At 38.1% G+C, this 14,623-nt stretch overlaps 1 protein-coding gene across 1 annotated transcript in view; it reads right to left on the bottom strand.

Annotated features, from left to right (window-relative positions):
* The window catches only part of CLVS1 (clavesin 1), a 100,212-nt gene that overhangs the window by 67,413 nt on the left and 18,176 nt on the right, over positions 1–14,623 (bottom strand). The gene's annotated exons all lie outside the window — the stretch shown is intronic.

A 14,623-nucleotide genomic window follows, 5' to 3' on the forward strand; every position in this document is an offset into this window, starting at 1 on the left:
ACAAAAGCAAGACTTGGACACTTTAATGACTAGCCTACACTTATACCCAAGTAAGCTGAATTAGGTGCTCTCCTCATCTGTCCTTCTCATTTATATGATTCACTGTACATTCTATTAGAGAGCAACAAGCAAGGAAATCTTCACAAAGTGCATCTTAACCTTGTGTAAAATGGAATTGTATTACACTGTTAGTGCAATCTGCTTTACCTCAGCATAATTTTAAAGTTTTCATGAGGCCTGAGGTCCTTTACAGGGAAGGTCCATACCATGTTCTCCCATGGAGTTTTTAATTTAGCTCTTTTCTGCTGTTTTCATTAATTTAAAACAAATCCTCCCAAACCTTCAAGGGCATTGTTTCAAATTCTGCCTGAGAGAAAAAAATGCATGTGCAGTCAAAACAAATTTCTCTACCATCAACCTCTACCCTGAATGGCATCAACACATGGTAAATTTCTATTGAAAGTAAATGGTAAAGTGTTCTCTGATTCTTCCTCTTTTCTCTCAGCAGGTTTTGAGTGGAAATGCACATTCCTTCTCTAAAGACTTGATCTCTTGAAAAAGCTGCTTCTGCACTCTGCCTTTCTGCAAAAGTTAGAAGCTTCTCTGAAGTATAATTGCTGGGGCAATAAACTGAGCCTAAAGATACCTAATTTTGTTCTTGCTGCATACCAAGTCACCCCTCCCTCATTAACAGTTGCAGGACAACCTTGACCTTTTCAGATCCTGTGGGGAAGCTCTCCTAAACAATTAAAATGAAGGAGAATTTCCTTAGCAACTTCAGATGAAGGCATAGTGGATTGGATTGACAATTGGAATGTACGTTTTTAGTCTAAATTTATTTTGAAAAACTGTGATATACTACCTATTGCTTAGCTGAAATGAGTGATGACTTTCAAGCAGCAGCATCAGATGACCACACTTTCAATGGTGAAAAAAACCAAATATAACCCCTGGACCATATCTACTTAATATATCCTACTCTACCCCAGCATCCCTCTTCAGGGTCATCAGCCTTCCACAAGAACTGCTCCATGGAAGCTCCCAGAAATGTGCAGTGGCTCCAAAAGTGTCTTCACATACATGCACTTCTTTGCACTCTTGTTGACATCAATTCAAAATTATATCATTGATTGGCTACACTAGGAAAGATGGAATAATCATGACCTCAATCTCCCAGCTGCAAAACTTAGAATGAACTGGATAATTTTTATTAACAATGTGGTGAAAACATGGCCACATTGTGACAAAAAAGGGTTTCAACCTTCATTTGTGGGAAGAAGTTTTCTTAAGAGTACATTCAAACTTATATTCATAATCCTGCTAGCACTGATGATTTCAAAGTCGGGTTGTGATTCCAGTGGGGCTGTCTGGAAATGGTGGATACAAGACATCTGTAATCCACTCAAACTCTAAATGGCAATGGAAATATTTCAGTGCAAAATCTTCCCCTCAGACCCTGTGCTGAGGAATTCCAGTCTTAGTTTGAGTGTTTACATAAATTGCAAATTTATCAAGCAATTACTCACCTGTACTTCCCTGTACTTATAGCAGATTTTTTTTTGCCTGGGAGATACAGCACTCAATTTTCTTAGTTTGCAACTAATCTGGCTGTCCCTGCCTACATCCCTCCCCTCTCTATGTATGTGCAATTTGAAGACACAGTGTAGGAAATCACTCAGAGTGAACACAAAGAGGTTTTCCTGATGAGTACAGGGAGACATGAAAGCAGCACACAAGTCCTCCAGGTGGGTTGTTTGCAGACACACTGTTCCATGAATGCAGAGAAATCAGACAGAGTGCCACTTGAGGGCTCAGCCCTCTGCTCTCCAGTCCTGGGGCTTTGAGACAAATCATTCAGCTGTGTAGTGATTTGCATCCAAATAATTTTCTATGCATGAGCACAGAACCACTTTTTATTAGTCCATCTCTCTTATTCCTTTGCTTAATGTTTCCTTCCCCTTCTCCAAGTTTAACCCTCTCACACAGAAAAAAAAAAAAAAAAAAAAAAAAAAAAAAAAAAAAAAAAAAAGTGAAATAAATAACAATTACACAAAGGCAAATGTGAAATGTGTAAGGTCCTGTAAGGATTCAGCATGGAGCCTACTGATGAGAGCCACTAATGAGTCACAAAAGATTTGCCCAGACAGAGAAAAAGGAGGAGGGAGAGAGTGTGCTTATCTTGGTTGAATGGAAAGGTACCACAAAAGGGGCTCTTCAAATACCCTTTGGAAAATGGGAAGTTAGTCCAACATAAGCTAGTGGTAAGGAACAATAATGTAACACAAAAAATGAAGATGGTTTAGCTGAGGGATTTGGTGGGGAGATTAGCCAAAGGCATAACATGAAATAAATAAGAAGAAATTACTTAATTATAAGAGGTGTAAGCAGGCTGTGAGAGAACCAGAAGGCTCAGTGGAGTGCCAGCGTGCAATGGGAACAATTAAAGGGGATAAATTGCAAGGAAATTAAATTATCTATTTGCATGTATCTGCCACCAGTCATTTTGAAGAGATCAGTGGATAACAAAGCTGAGGGACTGTTGGAAAATAAGGGGTCAACTAAGACATACTGAAAGAAAGTGCTATACTTTGGAGAAGACAGCATCAATAAAGGCTTTTGACATTACTCATTCTGAATAGCTAAGCACAGGCTCTGTTTTAGGCATGCTAGTGAAATTAACTGGATTATTCAGATAGTTAAAAGTACCAATGTACAGAAGTTCTGGCAGCTGAAGCCACTAAGATTGTCTGGTAGTAAGCAAAAACAAACTGTCACTACAAATCCTGACTGTCCCACAAGACAGCAGACTAAAAAAGTTTGGACCAGTGCCTCTATCTTGGCAGTTGCAGATAATTCAGCTTAACACCCCTAAGTTAATATGCAGTAAGAGCCTCTCTCCTCTAACACTAAAAAGGTGGCCAAAGCTCTATAATATTTGGCAAGCTGCAAACATGGCATAGATACAAGTGAAGTGAAATACCATGTCTCTCTTTGTTCCCTCCCTTCACAAAAAATCACCAAGAGAGCAAAAATTCATCTTTAGCTTCTAATGGGGAGAGCTGACACTGGCCTGCAAGGAGGATTCCCACTGGGAATAAAACACAGAAGGGGAAAAAGAAAGAAGGGCCAGAAGCACATCTTCAGGTTGTCCCAAAATACTTGAGCTAATCCAAGTTCAAGAAGCTGGTTGCATCTCCAATCCTGTGCTTAGTTTTGGGCCCCTCACTACAAGAAGGACACTGAGGTCTATAGAAGGGTAATGGCACTGGCAGTGTCTGGATCATAAGTCTTGTGAGGAGTGGCTGAAGGAGCTGAAGGTGTTTAGCCTGGAGAAAAAAAGGCTCATTGGAGATATTACCACTCTCCACAACTACCTGAAAAAAGGTGTCAAGGCTAGAGTCAGCCTCCTCTCTCAGCTAACAAGTGACAGGCCAAGAGGAAATGGCCTTAATTTGTTCCAGGAGAGGTCTAGATTGGATATTGGGAAAAGCTTTTTCCCTGAAAGGGTTGCCCTGGAGACGTGAAGTCGTGTAGATGTGGCACTAAGGGGCATGGTTTGGTGGTGGACTTGGCAGAGCTGGGTTAACAGTTGGATTAGATGATCTTAAAGAACTTTTCCATCCTAAATTATTCCATGATTCTATGAAAAGCTTAGGAAGACAAACATGAGCAACACAGCAGATCCATGCAGGTGGACAAGGAGAACCCAGGAAGGCACATTTTTAGTTGTTACCAAACACAGCTGAGGTGTGTTGTGCATAAAACATGAATGAAACAAAGCCCCTGGAATCCAGTCAACAGTGGGCTTTGAAAAGGTGTTCATGAATCATACAAAGTAATTTATTTCATCAGATTAAATTCCCCTTTCTGCTCGTGAAGTATTGATAAGAAAGCCTCAACTTTCATTATTGTACTCTTGGAAAGCATCTGTGTTTTTTTAATGTGCATATTTTAGAAAATCAAACTTCACCCCTAGTGAAATCAATACCAGAAATTATTAATACACAGTCCTTGAGGATTCATGTCTACATTCAAACTCACAATCCTTGCCTCTCTGGCATCAGAGGGAAATCACTCTAGCTGCTGCAAGACCTGATCTTCACACTTTAGGTGAGGAAAGTTCTCTCATATGAACCATGCACAGTGCAGGGCTAAAGAATAACCAGGAAGGATAAGTTCAAAACGAAGAATCACACATGAACATGGTGACTCACTTGACTAATCCTGCACTAGAGAAGATGAACAGCCAAACAGAGCTGAGTCATCCACTGAAAAGGACTTGTCCCCTCTGTCTGAGGTCTGAATAGCACAGAGATGGGCAGAAATTAGCAAGGCTTGCCTGCAATTCACAGAGGAAATGGGTTGCATTAGCAGCAAATGCTCACAAATAGTATTTTGGCCTGCTTTAGGAAACTTTCATCATAGAACAATTCAAAGCCATATAAACTTGTTAGCAGCAAGAAATATGAATAATTCACTGACATGCAAATTGGGAAAATTATTGCACGAAAATATAAGGGTATTTTTCTTATTTTGTAGGGTACCAAATCCTTCTTTGTCATGCCCAAGCTAAATTACATAGTTTTTTTTCTTTCTCTATCAAAACAGAATACATGCACAGGAAACTCCTACTGAGTGAAACATGGGTTGCACTAAGTTAATGTCAGAGCTCCAAATTAATTCTTCTGTTGCATCCAATGTAACTATCTTTGGTTGTTCCAGTATGTCAGCTTCAAACAAGCATCTCCCCTGTTTTGTAACAAAAATATAACAAGTTTTTCCCCACAGCATCTGTGTCATTCTATAAATAAAATTCACAAGTAACTTTACATCCGGACAACAGACTGGATAGATAGGTGTACTGTTTTTTTCTTCAGAAGTGCTTAGTCCAGCAATGTGTTTGATACAGAGAATAGCACAGACTAAGCTGAGACCTGAAGCCTGTATTTCACATTTCTAATGTTAGAAATGCCTGGCTTAGTTTAAAACTGAATGAAGGCCATTCACACATAGGTATCTGGCTGGCTTTGAATTCCTGATTAGAATGAGCTGGAAGCCTCTGCCACAGCTAGTGAAGAGGAAATGTACCAGCCTGAGAAAAAAAATTGCAACCTTTTTTTTTTTTTTTTTTTTTTGTCATGCAAAAATTGCCTCTGACTGACTTCCTTGAAGATATAAAAATTTTCCCTTGTTATGTTTCTGCTAGAGGTTCTTGTACATAAAAGTATTATGAGGTTTTTTTGCTGTCACTTTCGACTTCAGTTGGGCTCCATAGCAACCACTAGCCCACGAATTACACACTCTGCATTCAAGCCTGTGCTGCGAACCTCCTACACACACTCATTCATGCTGCAGGCACCCTCCAAATGAACTCTTTGTCCCTGGTGCAATGTGACTGAGCAAGGACCCTTTCTGACAGGTAATCTGGCTGACAAACAGGGACCTCCACAGAGCCTGGGGTTTGGGAGGGACACTTCTGGTGGTGGGGCTCTGCAGACACATGATGGAACCAGCTTCCACCAGAGGGAAGCTGGCATCTGTTCTTCCCTTTGCCTCAGCCCACAGATCCCCATTTAGCAGGGGATCAGTCTAAGATAACCCACAGAATTGTTACACTCCCAAGAATTCAAAAAAATCCCTCCCTGAGCTCTCCAGAAACTTGATCCCGAGCAGAGCAGGCAGCTGAGCATTGCAACTTATCACAGCACAAGTGCTTGGACTGCTCCTAAGGAGCTCTGGTGGATGCAGCAGGGCTTGGCTGGGCTCCCATGGGCAGGGCACAGCTCTGCTCAGCAGCCTGCTGCTGACACAAAAGGCCAGAGCTCAACCTCAGGTGCAATAGGACTGTTCCTCTGTGGGTTCTGTTTATTCCTTTAGGAATTGAGAATTTCTGAGATACACATTGGGGATTTTCTCTTTTTAGTACCCAGGGCCATGTCATGCTTGCACACTGTGTAAATATCTCTGTTGAGAAGGAATAAGTGACAATCACAGGCAGTGTGTTATGATATTGGGGATATTATTAAACACCCTATACTACAACCTCTAAGTGCAATCAATAAATCAGTTTGACTGAGCCACTGCTGTGATTTGCCTGGCTATTCCCAAAGGCAATGTCCCCTGCAAGGAGCATGGGGAAGACATCCAAAGAGCTCATTCCAGCATGAACAGAGCCAGGGAGCCTGCAGTGGTTTCAGGTTAGTGGCCTCTGCTGTTAGGAATTTAGGAGATGGCATGTGGTAACACAGAGAGCAGGATCCTGTTTAGGAGGCAGTTTTTAATCTCCTGTGGTGATCTCACCAATGCTGTGATGGTTTCCTCAGAGCACAGCTGTAGTAATAACGAGCAAAATGAATAGCTGCTACATGAATGGGTATGGCTAGAAGCATTAGGATTGATGACCTCTGTTGTTTATTTTACTCTGTGTGATTGCAGAGCCTTTTCTTATTCCCTCTTGGCACTGAAATCCATCCTTGCATCACACTAAGCTATTTGCTCAATTTCTTGCACCATTGCTTTTCACAAGTTAATTTTTCATTACAGGAAGGAAAGGGATTTTCTTTTGAACATTATGAAGCTACTGTTTAATGGCTGAAAGTAATTATACAGCTCCTTTGCTTTGTTATTGGAAGGTACAAATGGCACCACTGATTCAGTTTCCCTGGTGTCATGTTTCTTCTGTGTGTTTCCACTATGTCCCCTGTAGTTATATCTCCTCTGCATCTTCAGCATCTTCCCATCTGAAAAACCTCTCAGCTTTTTGTTTTCTCCTGATGCAATCACCTCAATTGTTTGTAAGACTAATGAATTCCTTTCATTGCCTTTTCTTCTTCTTTGGTCAGATAGCTATATTTTTTTACATCCCCTTCTTTTTGAAATAATATAGTATAAAGTGAATTTCATATTCAAGGTGAGTTTGGAATATCAGCATGCATAAAAGAATTCATTATCTTTTCCTATTTGTCCTTCATCTCATTCTTAATGCAGCCTAACACTTAATTAACTTTTCTGACCACCACTGCACAATAAGTACACTTCTTAATTATGCTGTCCATAACAACACAATGCTTTTCTTAAAAGGTTAAAAGCAATTGAAAATCCAGATGAAAGTGCACAGAGTTAAGAAGGGGTGAAGGATCTCTATATCAGATGTGGCCACATATTAAAATCTGACATTTTCTTGGACTTCACTGTACAATAATGCTGCTTTTCTAGGTCATTCTAGAGTTTTCCACAATGTTTGCTAATCCTCACTAGCCTACATGACTTTTCATTTTATTTTTGTCCCATCACCATTTACCTCACTTGTCTGCCAAAAGAATATTACTACTGGGCATTATGATAACATAATTTTGCCACTTGCAAATCCTACTCTCTGTCTAAAGTATCAGGACCTCTTTTATTTCCAAAACAAAAGTTTAGCTGTATTTTTTTTTTTAAATTAATAAATAGTTCACAGGAAGATCTTTTATTAGCTAACCAAACAACATATTTACATATTTTACCTTAAAGAATGCCAAGAAAATTATCTAATTGTCCATTTGCTTGCAAGCAGTCACTCTTACAGCAGACTTCAATGATGACTAGATCAAATAGTAAAGTTAAAATCAAATAACTGCTCACCAATGCACGTATTTTGAGAGTGCTGTGTTCAGAATGACAAAAGTCACATTATCATTTGTGGATATTCAAACAGCACCTAGTTATTCAGTCCAGAAAGCCTTGAAAAATGTATCTCTTGAGAGATATTGGGTAAGAGGTTACAGCACATGAGAAGAAGTGGCAGAAAGTAGAAATGCAAGTATATATTAGTAAACACTTAAATTAGCTGCTAAATGAGGCAAAGAGCAAATTCTTGGCTTATTCCTGTACTTAAATCCAGGCAGTGAAAGTAGCAGATATTAGAAACATGTACAAAACTCATGTCAATCACAATAAGATTTATAATTTTTTTTAGTTGGAGCCCTTCAGGGCACATAAAAGACAGACGTGAAAATATTCTAATCATTTCTTATAAATAAATGAAAAATTGTGTCAAGTATTATAGATCAGAGAGGTTTCCCACTAGAACAATAAGCAATTTTGATATAGCTGACAAGATGGAGGAACTTGATATTATTGATGTAGAAATAATCACTGGGGAACTCAAAACAGATACAATAAAGATTCGTGAGACAGCAACCTAGAAAAAATTAACTGCATGTCTCTGTAGAAACAATGTTGAAAACTTGTTATAATGATTTGAGAGAACAGAAGAGAAGGACCAGGAAGAAAAAAAAAAAAAAAGAAACTGTGTAGATTTATGTAATAAAGACTGATAAAAGTATATAGAATCATGGTGCTGCCAGCCACAAAGAAACCACTTTGCACAGTTATGCTGAAAAGGATATACAGTGCCATGAAGCTCAAGAAAAATGAACATATTCACTCTAGCTACTCTTTTGAATGGATCATATTTCATGCAACTTCATTGAAGAAAGTGAAGGAATGAATAGCAAAAAACATTCCCCTTAAAAAGCAGATTTATTTTTTTCTCCACAGAAAGAGCAAATAAGCCACTTCTGTAGAAGACTGTAGACTTTATAGAAACTTTAGCAAGATAAAAATAGGCTGTGGTGCAACCAGCAATGTAGAGACATGTCAGTAGTGAAATTTAAAAAAGATATGTCTTTTTACTCACATTCTCCACATTTGCCCCAGAGTTCACTGGGTAGCCAACCTCCTACATGGACAACAGCTGACAGAAGTTGCTCTGGGAGGTCTGGATTCCTTGGACATGACTCCCCAATATGTCAGTCAAAAAACATGACAACTGAATGAATTTCATAAGTAGCCAGTAGAAAATGAAAATTATGGAATGACACCATCAGTCTCAATCACACAACATTGCAGCAGAAACCTTAGGAATGTAATTCTGTGGGCAGAATAAATGACCACCACTGTAACATCTCTGGCAATTGCACTTTTTGAAGGGGAACTACTGAACACAGAAATCAAATACCATACAGTGTTATTCTATGTGGTGTTAGAAGTTTTCACTTGGGGCATTTTTGTGTGGATGGCAGCAGTGGAGCAAACCTAAAGCCTAATGAAAGCTAAAAATCCTTTTATGTGGATTTTACTACCCCTTAGGCAGAATTGGTTGTGTTTGAGGAAATAAAAAACATTGAGATCTTGAGATGGCTACAACCACCTGCTGTGCAGTGAGGGTGTGAGTATTCCTGGGATGTGCAAGGTTCCTTTGAAAAAAATAATCCTTTGGAATGGGTTGGGGGTTTGGGGGTGTTTGTTTGGCCTTCAAGTTGCAAATTTCAATTTCCTGAGAGAATTGTAGGACAAAGAAAAAGGATGTGAGCCTAGCATGGCTCCCCTGAAATTTTTCCAAAGCAGCAACCTGAACAAATAAATATTACTGGCCCAACTCATTTAGAAATACAACAATGCTGAGACTGGCCTTCTGAAGTAGATTAAACAATTATGGAACAAAAATCCCAAAGTTCAGGCTGCAAATTGAAAATTAGAAACTTCCAGGGTTGCCATTGTTTTCAAGATGCCTTTTGTGCAGGATCAGTGGACAAAATAAGTTAGAATCAATTTTTAAAGTATGATTTTATATAACCACAAAAGGGAAAATTAAACTTATTTTAAAACTCTAAGACCAGTACTCATAATTTTTGAGTACTTCAATTTATGTGAATGCAGAGGCTTAGTACATTATTTCTCCATTATTTAAAAAAAGAAAAATGAAAAAAAAAAAAAACAGAAAACAAAAATCTGTCAATTACTTGAAGCAATTAATCAATGCTTTACTTGTAGCTCATTATTTGGATTTGAAACCTTAAATTTCTGAAATAAACTCTGCCTTTTAACTAAGATTTCTAATTCTATGGCCTATCAGCATGAAGGATTTTTCTTGAATGGGATGTAACATGCTAGCAGCAAAAGTGGGTAGTAACTGCTTAAGCTGAGACCCCAAAGCAGCAGAAATAGAACTGTGGAGCCTTTTATTGGATGTATGGTAATGGAGAAAAGAAGTCCAGCCTGATATCCTTATTCCCCTAAAGCCAGCACAGATTTTTGGTCCATGCCAGCAATTCCCAGTAGGGTACAGATGGGTATTGAAGGTGCAGAGTAGTCCTTGCCTTGGAATAATAATGTTATATAATTATTTTGGGGAGACCATCAAATTTTCTTCGGAATTTCCAGTGGAAAATAATCTGAGTGGTTCATAAAGTATTGAAGCCAGTTGAGCCCAAAAGAGAATCTCATATGAATTGCAATGTTGGGGATTCTGAAATAAAAGTTTCATTAATTTCTTATTAAAGAAGTTATCATCAACCTCCTAAATTACTCTGACCTCTAAACAATACAGTAAATTTATTTGTGTGGTGATCTAGTCTCTTCTTTCTGGCAGCTGCTGTTTCTGGTTTGCTCTTTCTGGGGGAAATGGTTGCATTTGATGTTTCTAACCAACTGGAAACTGTAAAATGACAATGTAATTTATACTCTTCTATTTCTGTTTGCACTTCTTTTTATTGTGAAGCAAAAATAATTAATTCAAAACAATTTTTTCACACCTCTAACAAGAATTTTCACATAGTCAATACAGAGAATTACTGCAGAAATGTGATTAATTGAAGTCATGACTCTGCACTAATAATTCAATTATAAATAATTGTTAATGAAGCAACATATGTAAGAATTAAGTTCAGGACATAATGGGAAAAAAGTCAGTGCTTTTGAACTCAATGCACAGTGATGTCTGCAGACCCTAGGTTGGTATTTGAAGGAAGCAGCTCTGGAATTAAATAACTGGAGCAACCAGTACTCCAAACACAAGCATTGAAATAGATACAAGATTGCTTTGTCCAATGGCAGCCAAAAAGAGGCAGAAAAACAATCAGCAGACATTGCCACAGCAAATATAGTTACATGGCCTTGAGAAAAATTCCAGAAGAAAAACTTGTTATTAGAGGCAGATGTATAAATCCTGAATAAATAATTACTCTTGTTTTTACTTCCTTTTGTTTGTGGAGCATTTACATGCAGCCATTTGAACTAATCTTTTAATAAAGAAACACCCAATTTTTTTATTTTTTCCTTTCCATAAAAGAAGAAAAAAACCCCAAAATACACAAAATCTTTAATTCTTTTTTAACATTTTAACTTTTTACTTTTTGAAAAGTTGTAAAGCCTGCTTTTCAGGACATATCAGAAACTTTTCATGGAATTATTTACTAAAATTGCCACCTTTCTTAGCTACACTGGTAGTCCTTTATTTATGTTATTGTCTCACAGTTTAGACTATACTGAAAAGGGAAAATTAGGAAGGGACACTCCATTTTATAGATCTCTGCACAGCCCTAGGGCACATTTATTACAACAGAATAATTAATTTTCATAAAAGTAACTGTAGTACATACTTCTCTTTATTCTAGACAATATTTTGACTAGACCAAAAGATTACTCAGAAGGCCTTATGCAATACCAAAGAATAACTACAAGCAATCAGGTCTTTGCAAAACTATTTCAATTATGTTGTTGTTGGTTTCCCTCCACAAAAACACATTTCAGGCTCTCTGCGATTTTTCATCTTGATCTGGCAGAGCTCTTGATCACCCCATTCCCTTGCATTAGGCTGACTTAGATTTTGTTAATATTTTGCAACAGTGTTTAATGGCCAAGAAAATGCACTGCTTTCATTTCTGCATGAGAAGTATATTAAGGCATAAGGTATTTAAGCAAATGTCTGAAGCAAAGAGTATTAGTAGTGTCACTGCTGATGAGGGGTCCAGCTGTATCTTAGTCATTGCAAAATGTTTTCTAATATTTGAAAATCTAATTCTGCTTAAGATTTGGGATAATTTTGTTTTTATTCTATATACCCACTGTTTGCTACCACATTTTGTTAAGGCAAACTATCATAAATAAGAATAATTAATCCCACCTCTTAATATCTTCAACTTCTACGTCATTGTCATATTTTCCAGACTTCTTCTTTTGCTATTCTTTTGTTGGTTTAGCTCAGACTTGTCTCTTGTGCTAGTACTTAGGTTACAGGACAGCTGAGGTGGGTAAAGGTGAGTAACTACTGCTGTCCTGCTGACAACATTTCTGCAATAGAGCCCAGACTCTGCTTCCCCCATGGTAGCACTTTATATAATTTCATTTGTAGTCCATTCTTAACCCCCAAATCCTTTTGTGCCCAGTCAGCATTAGTTACCCAAGAACACCTGATTTAAGAAATCAAGAGGTGAGAAAATCCCAGTAGAGACAAACCTGTCAGCCAGAACAAATCCAGTGATGGTAGGTGTGTCTGGTGTCTCACAAGTCTCCTTGGCTTTTAACTGGAACCCTACATCTGCTGAGCCTCTTTCTGAAGCACCAAAATGATCCTGAATTACTTTTAAATGATTCATATAAGATATTCTCTGAAATAAAGTGAATGTGCATATAGATTTTAGCAGAGAATAACAATAAGATGCTGGGAAAAGAAAAGGCACTCATTGGCAGCACAGCATACACAAATTGCCATTTTCCCCAGACTTGCAAAACTCTTTTATTCAAACAGAATTGAAAGCTTTATCAGAATAAAAGTGAATTTAAATTGCAGGAGCCAGCTAGAAATGGTTTACATGTAAATGAGAACCTAAGAAATGCAAAGATTTCCCACCATCTCTCCCTAGGTCGGAGTTTATTCCTTCTCCTTTTTTACTTAGTTTTCAGATGACTATTGCAGTACATTTGGAAGAAGGATTTTTTAACAGTTTTTTCAATATAAATCACATTTCTTCTTTTGCACCTCTACAACAGACAGGTAGGAATAACCCTGGGAAAGCAAGGCAGTGCACACTTATGGAGAAACCTTGCAAAGTGGGAACAGCTTAGAGGATCACAGCTGCAAGACAACAGGAGAGGATGAAGATGACTTAGATAGGGTTATCACACTCAGGTGCAGATTGCCCTGGTTAGAAATACCCATACAAAAGCAATCCTGTGTGCTAACACACAGCCTAGCACTCTGTGTAGGCAGCACACATACTCTGTAGGTTGATCTGTGCATATCCAAAATACGTGACTGGCATCTCTTGGATTTGCTGTGAAAGCAACCAGGAGGAAGGAAACAGTGAAATATTTAGCCCTGGCAAGGAGTGCAAATGTTTCTGATCACACCATAGCAGTGGCCTTGTGTTACCCCTTTTTTTCATTTATGTTACTTCATTCACAGCTGAATTTATGGAATCCAGTTCCTCTACTGACGTTATAAAACCAGAAAAGCTGAGATTGCAACTCTGTGGATAGGAGCACAGAGGAAGATGTGGGGATAGCTTGTAGCTGTAATACAATGAAGAAAAACATATTTGTTTAAAAAGGTTTAAAAATGTCTTCCTTCATTAATTCAGACCATCAGGTCTCGGTGCAGTATGTGAGAATATGTGTGTTTTAAAGTGCACTTGAGAGTAGTTCTATGGGTTAAGACCAAAAGCTCTCCTGACAGGACAAGCTCCTAATAAGAGGTTTCATACACAGCAGGTTGTCAAGGTCAGAATAGAGACCACACTAATTTGACACTGAAAATCAAGTATTTTTTCTTATATATGTTGATGCAGCATTCATTAGCTTACACCTTCAATCAAATCTTCAGTTTTGGTCCTTAAAGATGCATTACAGGATATTACATCAAAACTCCATATACCCATTTCAAATAGGTTGTTATGGACCCTCTAGCATCATAACTTTACAAGGTTCTGTGATTTCTACTGCACATGTGGAAGAAAACTGGCACCACAGACATGTGCCATCCACTGCACCTCTGCAATGGAAAAATGGAAAAGAGATACCATCTCTCTATAAAGAAAAAGATATTTGCATATTAGCTTTCTCCTTAAAATGAGTCTTTACTAGCTTGAATTTGCTCAGCATGGGCAGTTTTCATAAGCAGACACATAGGAAATAGTGTCAGCAGGAGGCTAACTGGCTTGCTTTGCCCTCTGTCCCTGCAACAAATGGACCCTCCAGGAAGTTTCTAGAGCTGAGATTATCAGAGTCTGTGAACAAGGGATAGTTGCTTTTTGCTGCCTCTGTGGTTGCTTCACTCATTAAAAACAAAAACTGAGAGTGCAATTAGAATTTAAGACCAAAATTTCCTTTTTCTTAAGAAATTATTTAATTTTCTCATTTTTAGGAATCAAATCTCCAGCCATGACATATTAATTATGATGCTCCAACTCATTAATTGTTTTAACCATGACAAAGGAGCCAAAATACAGAAGATCTTTAACAATTCAATTTTTTATCTGATTGATTGGAATGACTTTCCTCCAAATTCATGCTCCTGTGGGATCACCTGGTCTGCTAACAGCATCACTTCCTAAGCATCCCTTGTGCTGTTCTGAGGGTGCTGGAATTGGAGGATGCTCAGCACTTGCCAGAGTGAAAAAAGCAGATATTTCAATGTAAAATGCAATTGATGCAGGTCTCAGAGTTCAGAGGAGTCTAAAATAAATCATGGCCTGAGGAAATAATATATCAGGGAAGCACTAAAATGTTAAAATTTCAAATGTATTTAAGGATCTCAGCTCAGTATTTCCATTAATTTCTGATGCTTCTACTGCATGTAGCT

The sequence above is a fragment of the Oenanthe melanoleuca genome, chromosome 2 (assembly GCF_029582105.1).
Source record: "Oenanthe melanoleuca isolate GR-GAL-2019-014 chromosome 2, OMel1.0, whole genome shotgun sequence".
Lineage (NCBI taxonomy): Eukaryota > Metazoa > Chordata > Aves > Passeriformes > Muscicapidae > Oenanthe > Oenanthe melanoleuca.